We start from the raw sequence: 14,121 nt of genomic DNA, 5'->3' as shown, positions 1-14,121 counted from the left end.
AAATATTTATTTTATTTTATTTTTAGTATTTGTTGTTATAGCGGCAACAGAAATACATAATCTGTAGAAATTTTAATTCGCTAACTATCACGGTTCATGAGATACAGCCTGGTGACAGACGGACGGACGGACAGCGAAATCTCAGCTAAAAACTATACTGAACGGATTTTCATACGACTTTCATCTATCAATAGAGTGATTCTTGAGGAAGGTTTAGGTATATAACTTGATAAGGTTTTGTGTAAATTGGTTGAAATATAACGATGTTGTCGGAAAAAAAACACTGGCTAGGAGCTTTAATCGAAAACGCTGCCTAATCCGTTTGAGCTATAACAACACAATATATGGTGGGGTTATCCCTCTTTCATGGGTCTACAAAAAAGTCCGTGATATTGAATATCTATCTTTTAAGGATAACTATATAATAATATAATACCCATTCTTAACTTCTAGAAAAACATTACATAGTATGTGGCATTTGCAAAGCTATTTACACGGGTATAATATTAATAATTATCAAATTAAATACGTTAGTTATATTAAGCATTTCATACAAATTACAATGGTCCCTTACACCATACAATTTAAATGAATATTTCAGGAGTAATCGTAAATTAATATACGAAATTAATATATAATTAATATATAACTTATACGAAATGTTAAAGACGCTATCCGCAGTTAGTTCTAATTTTTACCACCTTGTGCGCTGGAATCGCTTTACTTACCCCCACCAAGCACTTCGCACGGTCCCAATGTATCAATAATCCTAATTTTACTAGCCATAACATCAGCTTTAACTGTATCTGGTGATCAATTAAGTACCAGCAAAAAGTGACTTAGATAATATCACTTAATATAGACATTTTCTCTTAATACTGCGTCTTTCAGGAATACGAACAGAAGAAACGTGACTTAAATAGGTTATGTTAGAACCTAGACATAAAGTTGGGTTAAGTTAGGTACCTCCACAAAAACAAACTATTGCCAGCAAAGTCTTAACTTACTCTCAGAACCTAGGCCTAGCTAATAGTTAATCGCATCTAAATGGCAAAACTGTCCCACCCGTAATAAAACGTATTTCTAAACGAAAAACAAATATTTAAAAGTAAATGACATTTTTTTCTTAATATTCGTTTGTATGGTAGAGCGGCATGGCATGTTGAGGGTTGTTGCCATCCTCGCCTTAATTCCTGGAGGAAGGCTTAAGTTGCGCGTACACATGTACGTACAAACTAACATCAAGATATTCACGAGGTTCAAGACTTATTTATACACGGAATATTGCAGTCTGTTGGGCGCAGGTCTTTATAAAGGAAACGCCAACATAAAATTTAATTTTAGACTATGTTTCCACTTCGTAATGATCTGAACCCTTAGTGTAAATTTATTCGATAGCGTTAGCTCATTAGCTCAAAATCCCATACAAAATGAGACTAAACACAAACGCGTACGTCACGTTTCGCTATCGAATAAATTTACACTAAGGGTACAGATGATACGAACAAGGCAAAGGTTATCGTTAAACTGAAACCTAGTTTGTCACTCCTCCTACATATGTATGTATCTACATGTACGGTGTCGTAAAATGTCTTATAAAAACCATTTCATAATTTCTCTGTTTTTATTATTACGGTATTTTGTACAGCAGATACATAATAAGAGGTTTTAAAATTCAAAGGCAGAAGTTACAAGACGAGTGCTTACATGTTATTTTAATATTAGCTCTTATTAATCAGTGCTTTCTTAATTGTACTTTTCAATTTATCAGAATTGTTTTCTAAGTTTTCTAATACTTACTTACTTATTTACTTATTTGGATAAGTCTTTTCAATTCATTGGTAAAAAGCAGTGCGTTACGCCTACGATACCACTTAGTCTATTTTCGCATAACAAGACGACAAAAACCGACGCAAGTTTCTCAGACGTCTAACAACCCTTTACTTAGGTTAATGCCATTGTTCCATTGTAAAGGTTCAAAGGACATCTTAGCTTTGACGTAAACGTATTTATAATAAGCTAGGTTACACGTTTGACGCGTTGCTGCAGTGTCGCATTCTGTGGGCGAATATAAGCGTGAATACGTGTAGCGGGCAAAGCTTCTTGTTCAACGTAGCGTTTTCCCGGCGTTTTAGCGTTCACTTTCCTACTCAATCTTCTCCACTTAGGCATCCTTCCTTAGGTATGAGAGAACATGTCGAGCGTTTTCGACTTAAAATGCGTGAGTGACCCGTTTTAACATATTTAATATATGAGATTGTTCTCTTCCATATCCGCTATCACGTCCAGCCAGTGCTTCTTAGGCCTACGCGTGATCTAGGGCTTTGGACAGTGAGGTCGAGGCATCTATTTCCTATGTCTACGGGCTTGCGGCTTGTAGGTGCGGGCAAAGATTGAGAAGTAAAATTTGTAGACTGTAGAAGTTTCTACCGTTTAACTGAGCCGGTTGGTAAGAAGTTACCTATATATATAATAAATATAAATTAATTAATTAATAGGTCATTGTTACACAAATTGACTGAGAGTCCCATAGTAATCTCAATAAGGCTTGTGTTGTGGGTACTTAGACAATGATATATATACTATATGAATACATAGAAAACACCCATGACTCAGGAACAGATATCTATGCTCATCACACAAATAAATGCCCTTACCAGGATTTGAACCCGGGACCATCGGCTTCATAGGCAGGGTTAATACTAAGCCAGACAGGTCAGATCAGGTATTATAGATATGGTCAACTATAAATTGGTTGAAGGCTTGGTTGCATGAAGCTGTGTACTAGATCAGGGGTTGGAAAACTTGAGAAGAGTCAACCGAAGTAAAAATCACCAGGAAGTTCAGAGAGCCGCAAATGCTATTTTCAGTGGTGTGAAAACTCCCAAAAGTTAATTTAATGGGTGATTTAAAGATCCGCAATTGTACCTGCAAAGAGCTGCATGAGACCCGCCTATTGTTTACAGCACGTTGATTTTAGTCCCAAAATAGGACATATAAGCGTAGATATACTAAAAATATAACCTACTAAGTTATCGATAAACTTTTTATATTCCAAATCAGCCAAATGCCAGAAGGCCGCGGTCCACCACCGCCCCGGGCTTATTGGCAATTTTCTATGTGGATGCTGCACAATGGAGCCATGCGTGGAATGCCGGTTAATGGATGATCCGATCGAGCCGTGCTTTGTAAACTTACGACTATTTTATCTTCATACTTATAAATCACATTCCTCTGTTGTTTATGTATTGAGTTATTACCTGGAGTTAAGCTTTTGGGCGCATTTAGCTAACTTATATCTTATATCTTGATAGTCACGCCTCGTGATTAATTCCTTTGATTTTTGCTCATTAATATTGTTTAAAGTATAATATCGCTAGCTTATTATACAGTAAACTAATGTAGTAGTGTGCAGTAAATGGAGAATAAACCTTGCGCGTTTAACCACCATTTTGGAGTCAACGGCTGGAAGTCTACGTGCTACTTGTAAAGTCCAACTATCGCTTTAAAAGAGCTGATAAAATCACCGATGACTGTCTTGTACTAACCGTACCATTTTAGTCGTATGTAAAGCTCCTAATCCTTGATGGTGGTGAAATAGTCCCACTGAACTGAAGCCATAATTTTAAAAGAATGAATTAATAAATAGCTAACGTAGAAGGTTATACAAAGGTAAGGTACCCATTACTTCCAAATTATTTGCCCGGTATGAAATGAAGCCTTCCAAGCGTTGCAGTATTTTGTAAAATGTTACTCACTTAAAAATTTACATAAAAGTCAAAGTCTACTGCCAATATGGCTACCACCAGTTTGACATTGACAATTTGACATATTCGCTAGCGTGTGCGTAACTTACTTTCTGTGCATCTAACTCGTAGTCGTATATTAGTGCGAGGGAGATGTATAGAAAGTAGTTACGCAGACGTTTGCTAATATATCAGTTTGATACTGCCAAGACCGTCGTGGTAAGGATTGCTTTTTTTATTATGTCATTTATACAAACCAAGTAGAACAAATGAGTTTTACTTTTAAAAAAATACTGACGTTTGTTATGTAATATTTTTAGTTATCTGTTTAAAATATTTTTACATAATTTTCAATCGTGGCTGAATGCCGAATAGGTTTGTGCCTTCGATATCTAACTTGTCAAGAAATTACAAAATGGCGGAAAAATGTTTGATATGTCACAGTATTTCTATTTAAGAATTATTTCGCTTACATTTAGTTTTTTCTTCGCATCTTCGCAAATCCCGGGGTAAGAATATAGTAACGCGCGTCTAAACTAAAACGACCCTTATGTTACGGCACCAATCAGATTTAAGAGAAAATTTGGAGTATTTTTGATATTTCACCGACACCTGTAAAATTTCTACCGCTTTATGCTTTAAAAGTCGAATGTCCAATTCGTCCTGTATGTTTTCTATGTATTTAATGAAAGCTACTGCAATTGGTTTCAATATTATTAACCAATTAAAACAGTGGTTTTTTGCTCCAGTCCATGTATGGCGCCATACATTTTCAAACTAACAAATATCAATGAAACATTAAACATACGCAGCTCTTTGGCTCTTGTTTATGGTAAAATGTTGCCAGCGTTAAAAAATTGATGGTAAATACTTGTTTTACAGGATTTGTCTATACCATCCCATTAGTGGTGCCTGATCCATTATAGGGGTGTTTACTATAAGTAAAAAAGAAACCTATTTCCATCCAAGAAAGAATCTACGTGTCTTGAACGTTGCGAGCACGTCCCAGCGAAGAATTTAGCACAACTGTCACTTAAGAAAAGTGAACTGCAATAAATTCCATGCGAGACGGGGAAAGTGCATCGTTCTCACGCGACGACGGAAGAAAACCGTTGACATTTTATCAATAAACTTGATGCATGCAGTTTTTTGTATCCGAAAGCGATTTGTATATTGTGTCATCAGTTCTCCAGCGCTGATAGTCGCCAGCATCCTGCTGAGATTAGACCATTGCGTAGCACTTTCTTCTGTTTTTCCGTTTTGTATAATTTTCTTCTCTGTGTTTGTGCTTGAGAATAAATTATTTGTTATTGTCCAAACTGATGGGACCTACACACGCGTCAATGTGACCACCAAATAACTTTTAACAAAAAAGAACCGACTTGACAAAACAGAATTCATCGTATTATGGTCTTCATCTGCGTTTCACTGCACGGAAAAAAATGCTTGGTGTGCTTAAATATAGTTGAATAATTCCAAGGTCCCATCATCAAATCTTGATCTAAAAACTATGTCACGTGAAACCCTTTCAAACAAAAAAAAACCATCGGCCGAGCTGTCTTCGAATGTGAACCTCCTTTTTCGAAATGCTGGTTGGTTGGTTGGTAGTTTGGTTGGTCGGCCATCACTTAAGCACTATGTATAGTTGTTGCATAAATCTGTTTGATAAAATGTACCTGTACAATGTAAATGTACTGTGTAATGTAGCTGCAGAGATAACTGCCCCCCCCCCCTGCATGGGGGACGCTACAATACTAAGCACTACACTAAAAAACAAGGGAAGCGTTTCATTCAAAATTACTCGGTTTTAAGAATGAAGTGACTTAAAGTCACCTACATATTAAAAAACAGAGTGCTCGACATCTTCGTCGATCGATAGCATATGTTGTACGAGTATATAGATATAAGTTTACATTCAAAGTATGGATGACAACCGCAGACTCGTGTGAGCCAGCAGGTGTGATAACTGCCTAGTGCCGTGTTAGCTATGAAATCCTCTTTTTGCTATTGGAGAATTCTGCATAGCATAGCTTATAAAATATTTGAACATTTATCTATTAAACTGCAATTTCCCGCGGATTTGTCCGCGTAGAACTCGATATATATCATTCTATATAAGTATGTCATTCTTGTTCAAACTTTCACCCACCATTTCAGAGAATGATTTCCAAGATGAAAAGAGTCTTTAATTTTTATTATCTGTCCTGAGTTTAATTTATATCCATTTAGATATCGATGGAGTAACAAACACACATACATACAATAAACAAAAAAAAAGTGCTATGGGAACTGTGAATGTCATCTCGCTTTGTGTGGTAGGGCACAGCACACCGGATGCCATTCCAGATCTAGAGCAGAGCCCAACTGGGGAAGTACCTCCACCTTACAGAAAACCGCAGTCAAATAACACTAGACCCTATTCATAGTGTTGTGTTCCTGCCGGTAAGGTAAGGTAAGGTTGCCACAGCTCAACGAGGGTGCGGAATGTTAGGGTCGGCAACGCGCATATAACTCCTCTGGAGTTGCAGGCGTACATAGGCTACGAAGACTGCTTACCATCAGGCGGGCCGTATGCTTGTATGCCACCGACGTAGAATTAAAAAAAACTTGTAAAAAAAGTTTGCTTTCCTCAAGCTCTATCACAATATTTCCTTCTAAATCCTCTTTTTCCATGCCAGCCTTGCTTTTATTACAATATTGTCGGAAAAACACTCAATAGGACATTGCACTGCCATTACCATGAGTGTATATAAATAATGCACACCCTTATCCACTTCCTTGATAAAGCGTTATATCGAGGAATGAAAAAATAATACCTACACTTTAAGACACATATTTTCGCCTCTAGAGGTTTTAAGTCAAATAAATAACACTGTGCAAAGTGAAACATTGGGTCAAAAGTCATACTTGTATTTAATTTGTTTGTTCTTTAGAAATGTATTTAAAATAAATTAATCACACCATGCACGAAATAAAGCAACACAATATTAATAGAGAAATGTAGACTAAATGAAGTTAATTTTAGACACTATTTCTATTTTATAATTCTTATAGAACTATAAGGAGTAGGTAATTCGACCGTGACGTCGTTTGCTAGTGTTAATATAGTAGCAAATCGTTTTGACATTTCGAAAAAAGAAACTGATTTGACTAGTAGTCAAATACCATATTAATATACAAATACGTTTGACTTTTAATAGATCAGTAAATGGAAATCGCAGGTATTATAAATTAGAAATGTATTTCCTGATAACCGTACCTTAATTGCTCAAGTGCATCACAATCTTCCGAAATATCAACCAAGCGATGAAGAAATATTTGTTCTGAGAAGTTACGAAGCCTATTTTAGAGATAGGACAAAGACGACAACATTATTTCTTAATAGTCAAGTGAAGCAGTGAAGACTTTAAGCCATAAAATAGACGTATAATTTGCTAGGTAATGGGCATTAACAATGGCTTCCACTGTACGACAGTTGCCATAATGGATCACGGGACGCAACTCCGCTGTGTTTCTTTGTTCCAACAAGTTTACAATCCTAAATAAATTGCTATGTTTTTAGGGTTCCGTAGTCAACAACTGTGAGGTTTCGCCATGTGCGTGTGTCTGTTTGTCCCTCTGCGGCGTTGCTCCGCGATCTAGAAAGCAATCATGCCGACAAAGTGGTTAAATACACTTAAAGTGGGGATGAAATTATTTTCGTTTCAACCCTATGGCGTAGAGTGTCGGCGGGTACCTAGGTTTATACGGATAGGGGTCATCAACGAAAAAAAATTGATAAAGTGAATATTTTCGGAACTATCGCTCCATAAGAAAAAATAATTTAAATTTAAAACCCTAACGCTGAGCATGCAGACCGACATGCTCTTGGCCGATTTTTAGAGTTGGAATCGGTATATCTTACTTACTGCTGCGGTGCAGGGACTTGAAGCCGATCTTGGCCTCCGATACCAAAGACCGCCATGCTCCTCTGCCCAGTCGACGGCGCCGAGTTCGCTAAGGTAAGGTTTTTTTGCACTTCGTCTCTCCAGCGGTACCTAGGGCGTCCAGATGGTCTTGGCCACAAAAGGACGCGCTACTGGTAGCGGTGAGGAAGATCAACCGCATAATCCTAGAATCAGTATATCTACGAACCTTTATTTAGAGCAATGATTTTATCCTTGTGCATAACATTTTGTGCTTAAAATAACCAATTGTATTATAATAAGTAATTGTGGTGGTAATAAACACTTTATGGTACAAAAACACCAAATAAAATTAACTTACAATTAGGAAAAGCTAAGGACAAAGGTGAACAATTAAGAGATACCTTCCAGTTAACCTTTGAGTAAATGAGAGGAGAGGGTGACAATTCAGCAACATGTACCAGAAAGTAGAGGATATAAATACATACAAAATTTATAGGATAATCATACATATATTACACTAAAAACCAACACAATTACAATTTACAATTGTGGCAATGGTTTGCGTGTTTGTATTTGACATTTATCGGATGTGCATGTAAACCGCATAAAGGTTCAAATCTACTAAAGCTGTAGCTAGTAGATACTAGGTAGAAATTTGAGAGTGATTCTGCCTACTGCGACGGCGGTTAGTATCTTAAGCGTACCAGCTTCAAACAATCATTTTTCCACACGAGTATCTACAGTAGGTACAAAAAGATTTTAATAGAGAGGTATAGTCTAAGAAAAAAAAATGTGTCCCTTAGTTTGAAATCCAAACAGATTAATAATCAGCTCCATATAATATATGGAGCTGTACAGCGCCTTCTTGTTTACCTGTCAAATTTGAAGTACGAAATTGTCTTACATTTTACACATCTTAATCAATATAATATATTTAATGAGTTTTTAAAATATTATCTTTATAATGATATATTATTATCTTTGGTAGGAATAACAAACTCCTCTCGGGGCGAAGCTGCGATAAAATTCCTAAATAATTGAAACATTAACAAAATTTCACCTTAAAAAAATCTCGACACTCAATGAGAAAGAAAAAAATGGTTTCTCATAAATTGTGCAGTGTTGCCATCATTCAGGCTCCGGCATAATTTCGGTTAATGACCGCCGGGCTTTCTTATTGGTCTTTGTTCATTCGCGACTGACAGAGATAAATAGATCGGCCACTTTCATGTCGATGGAAAAATATGACGCTGACAATTTGAAATGGACGGACGCAAGATTTCGATTGTATGTATGATATATTGCAAAGGCTTCTTCTTAAATTAAATAATAAAGAAATTCTCCGTTTTTAGTACCTTGACCTATTTGCAAATTTTTTTTTTGGAATTTTCAATAAAATACGTAGAACGTTGGTAGTGTCGGTACTCATAAAGTTTTAGTCCAGAGTACGTAGCCAACGTGTAAATCGTTAACGCTCCGTAGCGAACGAAACGCAACTGCATGTCACTGTCGCACTAATATGGAAGAGTGATAGAGATAGATGACTACGCCACGGAGCGTTAACTATTGGCATGTTGGCTAAGCACCCAGTACTTAGTAACAAAACAAAATTCGCCAAGTTGTATAATATACTAACAGTTTGATTCTTTTGTTCCAGATTATACATAATTGGGATGCGCTGCTTTAATTATAAGTAGAAGTAAGTATATTCTATTTACACCATAATAACTACAACATATGAAACAGGGTGGTCTAAGAAAATATTTCGACTTTACCGGACACCCCTTAAATATGTCCCAAAATGACTCACAAAGGGGTTCTTTGGGAAATAGTAAGATGTTCAAATTCATCTTTACGTCATTAAAATAACCTTGCAATGCTGATTTGTTTGCAATGCTTGCAATGCTTGGCTGTTACTGCTTTGCAAGCAGCAACATCCATTAGCCATTAGAGCTTCCAAGACCAGACTAGTTAACCAAATGTGGCATGTACTTTCAAAAGGCTTTATCTTGTGACGACACTAACTCCAAATTCAACTTTAACACGCTACTAATAAGGTTCATTTGAACGTAAGCCTAGTACTGATATAAGACATCGCCTGTTTTGAGAAACATCGTTTCCAAACAGCCTATACTCACGACACTGACTCCAAATTAAATTCTAAAGTGCTTGTAATTAAGTTCAATGTCAACATGAGCTCAAGTTGATATAAGGCTTTTGGAGTATTCACCTGCTTGTTAAGGTAACTAGCTTGGTGCTAACTTGCCAACGCAACAAGGAGCCGAGAGTGGAAAGGACGTGGCGATGGCTGTGCGACCGTACAAATATTGAGGAAACTATATATTCTGGTATTTACAATACTTCAGAACTTAAAAAAAAAAATGATCCATGGCATTCGAAGTGCTGGTAGTCGTGTGGATAACTGGATATCACGTCCGACTTTCAATACGGAGGCCGCAGGTGAACTCCTAGCTCGTTCATGCGAATGAGTTTTTCGTAATTTATGTACGGTTATCATTTTATCTATTAGAAGAAATTCAAAGGTGTATTTATGCGAAGTCTCCAACCAGCATCAGGCCAGCGTGGGGACTATAGCCCAAGCTCTCTCTCGCATGAGAGGAGGCCAGTGGGGCGTGTATACTTGTATAGGCTGAATTAATAATGTTCTATGGCCACCGTATTAGTATAAATTACTTTAACTACTTATACGTATTTAAAAAAAAAGTGTTTGTTTCGGACCATTAAAAATCCATAGCAATTTTAGTAAAAAATCTTAATATCTATCTTATTATCTACGTTAATCAACTACAAACTAACCTAACCTAACCATGAGGCTTTGCCCTATTTATCCCTCCCAATCACCACACCGACTCAGTAATAAATAATATAATATTAAATTAATTATAATATAATATTATAGTTTTTGCACTTCGGTTTAATGTGAGAAATCGCAACTTACCTGCTAAAATGTAATGACAATTTTGTACTTATTTAAAATACCTAAAATACAATAGTATATTCTGGAATTATGTTTAGATTACTGTTCGTTATGTGCTTGTCATTTTAAGCGTATCTATTATGCTATTAACTGAAAATAAAGTAAATTTAAATTGGTTTACGACAACCGACCGTTAGAAATTTCGACGCGCTGTGCCGTACATAGCATAATAAAGGTCGCTTTCGACATGGCTAATTTAGGTTGCTGAATGAAAATTGAAAATAATATTAAAATATATGTGTGAAGGCATTACATGTAAACTATTAGCGTTAGTTAAATTGACATTGATATGCATAAAAAATACATTTTAATGAAGTGTTAGCATAAAGTCATGGTATTTAGAGAGTAAAACAATCTACTACTTATAATATTATTATTAGAGTCCGATTAAAGTTTTGGTTTCGGCATAAAAATCACATTTCGGCCAAAAAACTGCCGATCTTTTCTGCCGCTCCGAAATTGTGTTTTTGGTAACGTCGGGCCGCAGGTTCGGTAAAAAATCCGATTTCGGTTGAATTTTTTTTTTGCCCAGTTTAAATATACATAGTAGGTATGCCTTGAATCTGCCCATTGAAACATTTTAAAAATGTCCTCTTTTCAATCTGTGCTGTTACCTCCGACGGCGCCATTTTAAAAATAGATAAAAACCTGTAACGAAGCTAACCAGCCTCTTCGCTTCGCAGCTAATTTCAGTAAGAGATTTAATTAACGGCGCTTTTCATGCTTTCTGAAGAGAATATAGTTTGCTGGCTCGAGCGGCTTGCGTCAACGAAGTGCAGTCTGTCAACAAAACTATCTGCCGCATTTTAATAACTTTACAAATATAAATATGTCTACAGTTCACTTTTAAAACTATCTATTACATCCTTATTGTTTTACATAATACTATTTTTAAAAGTATTCGAGAATGGCAGCTTTTGACGCGTAGTTCTATCCGCTACTTATCAATGCTGACGCTGATTGCCGTTCAACAGGTTTTTACTGCATATTCATATTGCGTTTTAGTACCTATTCAATTTGACACTGCATAAAAGATCGGCCACACCGCTGCTCTAAAACAGTTGACGCATCGCGCAGCAAAATTGACAAAAAAGGAACTTATGAGGCAAGTCATTGCGTACAGTGAGCTGAGAAATTATGAATGAATCAAGGCTCGGAACAGGTTTAAAATACCGGTAAATATCGATTTGTTTCGATTTTCCTCCGAACTTTTATAAGAACGCGAACGTTTTAAGAACTTTATTGTAACCTAAAAAACCGGTTTGTTCGACGAATGACGCAACGGCCGGTCGGCCTGGTGTGTCACGTAAACATAGACACCGACATAGGCAGAAACCGATTTTTATTGTTCAAAACCGGATTTGTCAAGAACTGTTCTCATTAGAACCGGTTTAAAAATAACGGGCTTTCGAGCGAAAGCGAAATTAAAAGGTTTTGCGCGAAGTAAGTATATGATGACGGTTTGGAAGTTTAACCGGTTTCCGAGCCTTGGAATGAATTAATAATGGTAATGAGTATTAAACCAATGGCAACTGGCAGGGCCTACTAATTCCCACATTTTGTACACTATCAACTAGACATGCGCGAAACAGTGCTTCAAAAAGTAATGCTATATCACATCACTTTTTCGAAAACGTAATGTTACACTGAGATATCACATCACTTATCACTCGAAACGAAACATTTACCCGAACGAATACAGCGCGCGGGCGCGCGCGTGATGGCAACATCACACTCATCACAGTCATCACAGTACTAACTACATTACGCAGCGAGTGTTAGGACTCTAGGGCGTATCATATCGGCGCGTCGATCTATTACGCATTGCGTTTTGTCACCGCCATGTGATAGATCGTTTTTGTTAATGTTTTTATTTTTATAGTCGTAAAATATGCATCATAGATAAAAAAGAAAAGAAAATATCTGTTAATTAATGAGATAACGCCATCGAGAGTCACGTAGTAGTATTTTTATTTGGGTATATCAATAAAATTATGATATGATACTGATACGAGAATGTACTGTAAACACTAGCTCACTATTAAATTAAAGATAAATAAGTAACTTCACTCGTGCTTAATTTAGTTTGCCGCGAAAGTCAACCAAACCAAACATTTCACAACAATAATAAACAGTAAATACGTTTTTGTTCGTCAAATTCAAACTCGCAAGCGAATTATCATTTAGCCGCATCCTTATAGGTAAAATACTAAAAACATTATAAGCTCTATGTTAACGCATTACAGTTTTAAATCGATTGCAGGTGCAAAAATCCGTTATCGTATCAATTTAATGAAATTTGCAATAACTCAAATGCGACTGCTACCGACCGGCCGAGCGGACCGATCCGAAGTGTTCCGAAAGCATTCCGGAATGAGAGCGAGCGAGCAGTGAGTGCGGGTGCGAGCGGGATAGCAAAGTAATGATAGCATGGCAAACAAACATCACACATCACACCATCACGTCTCATTGCTCATTATACATTACGCGGTTTCTACTTGAACGGACCTTTCGTACCGACTACCGGCGCGTCAATCTATATTGATGCTTTACGAGTTTACGCGCGCTTCGGCCAGTCATATGCTCGAGTTATGTTTGAAGTAATGCTTGGTTTCTCGGAGTGATGCGTAATGCAACATTACGCGTTTGAGTGATATCTCGTTTGTGATGTTACGCGCATTACTTACACATGTCTACTATCAACGTCACAAGCGTGAATGTTTGCCTGGTCCGGTTAGCATTAACTACTAGTGGGCCGATACGGGTATAATGGATTAGACCTATTTTGTAGTATACTAGTACTAGGTATTACTAACTGAAATTCTATTGTACTCGTATCTCGACGGTTCACTATTTCTTGTTGTTGTATCTGTCTTATCAGCCAGGGAAAAATAGTAGCATACATTTTATATCACGATTTACTAACATGCTCCCTAGATGACCCATGATACAAAATAGCTCAAAACTACGACAAAAACAGCTAAGTAATCAAACTATTTTTTTTACTTGACTTGATATATTTATGAAATTAAAAGGAACCATTAAATTGACAGGGTTTGAAATGGTCAATTTAATGTTTCATCATTTGATTTGCTAATACTCTGAATTCCTTTCCGACCTATCGATATAACTGTTGTTAGTGGTTTTACTTACACTTAACCTAGAAATATATTCGTTCGATAAAGCCGATCTTTTACAAAGTGATCTCTTTCACAACAATAATCTAATGAGAAATTGATACCGCAATGTATGGAAACTACTAATGTGTAAGAATGGAATAATCTAATACAAATTTCTTTCAGTATTAAATTAATATTACTTAAGAATGGTTTCACATCCGATGTAAACGTGTCACCTAGATTTAGCAAGTGAAGATGGCTCGAACTCGGAAGTCTCGCGGGGGTTCGATGGAGCACCCTGAGGGCTCGCGACTGCCTCTTGAGCATCCATTGTGCCGATATTACCGGCA

At 36.7% G+C, this 14,121-nt stretch overlaps 1 protein-coding gene across 1 annotated transcript in view; it reads left to right on the top strand.

The window, feature by feature from the left end:
* LOC133527546 (probable beta-hexosaminidase fdl) overlaps positions 1–14,121 on the top strand; it is a 172,721-nt gene that overhangs the window by 34,514 nt on the left and 124,086 nt on the right. Inside the window, exon 2 of the mRNA XM_061864600.1 lies at positions 9,312–9,353. The gene's annotated coding sequence lies outside the window, so the exon portion shown is untranslated. The remainder of the gene's footprint in view (positions 1–9,311; positions 9,354–14,121) is intronic.

This window comes from Cydia pomonella, chromosome 18 (genome assembly GCF_033807575.1).
Source record: "Cydia pomonella isolate Wapato2018A chromosome 18, ilCydPomo1, whole genome shotgun sequence".
NCBI classification, from domain to species: Eukaryota; Metazoa; Arthropoda; class Insecta; order Lepidoptera; family Tortricidae; genus Cydia; species Cydia pomonella.
Note: the sequence above shows the minus strand (reverse complement) of the source record. Positions and strands in the feature narration are given on the sequence as shown.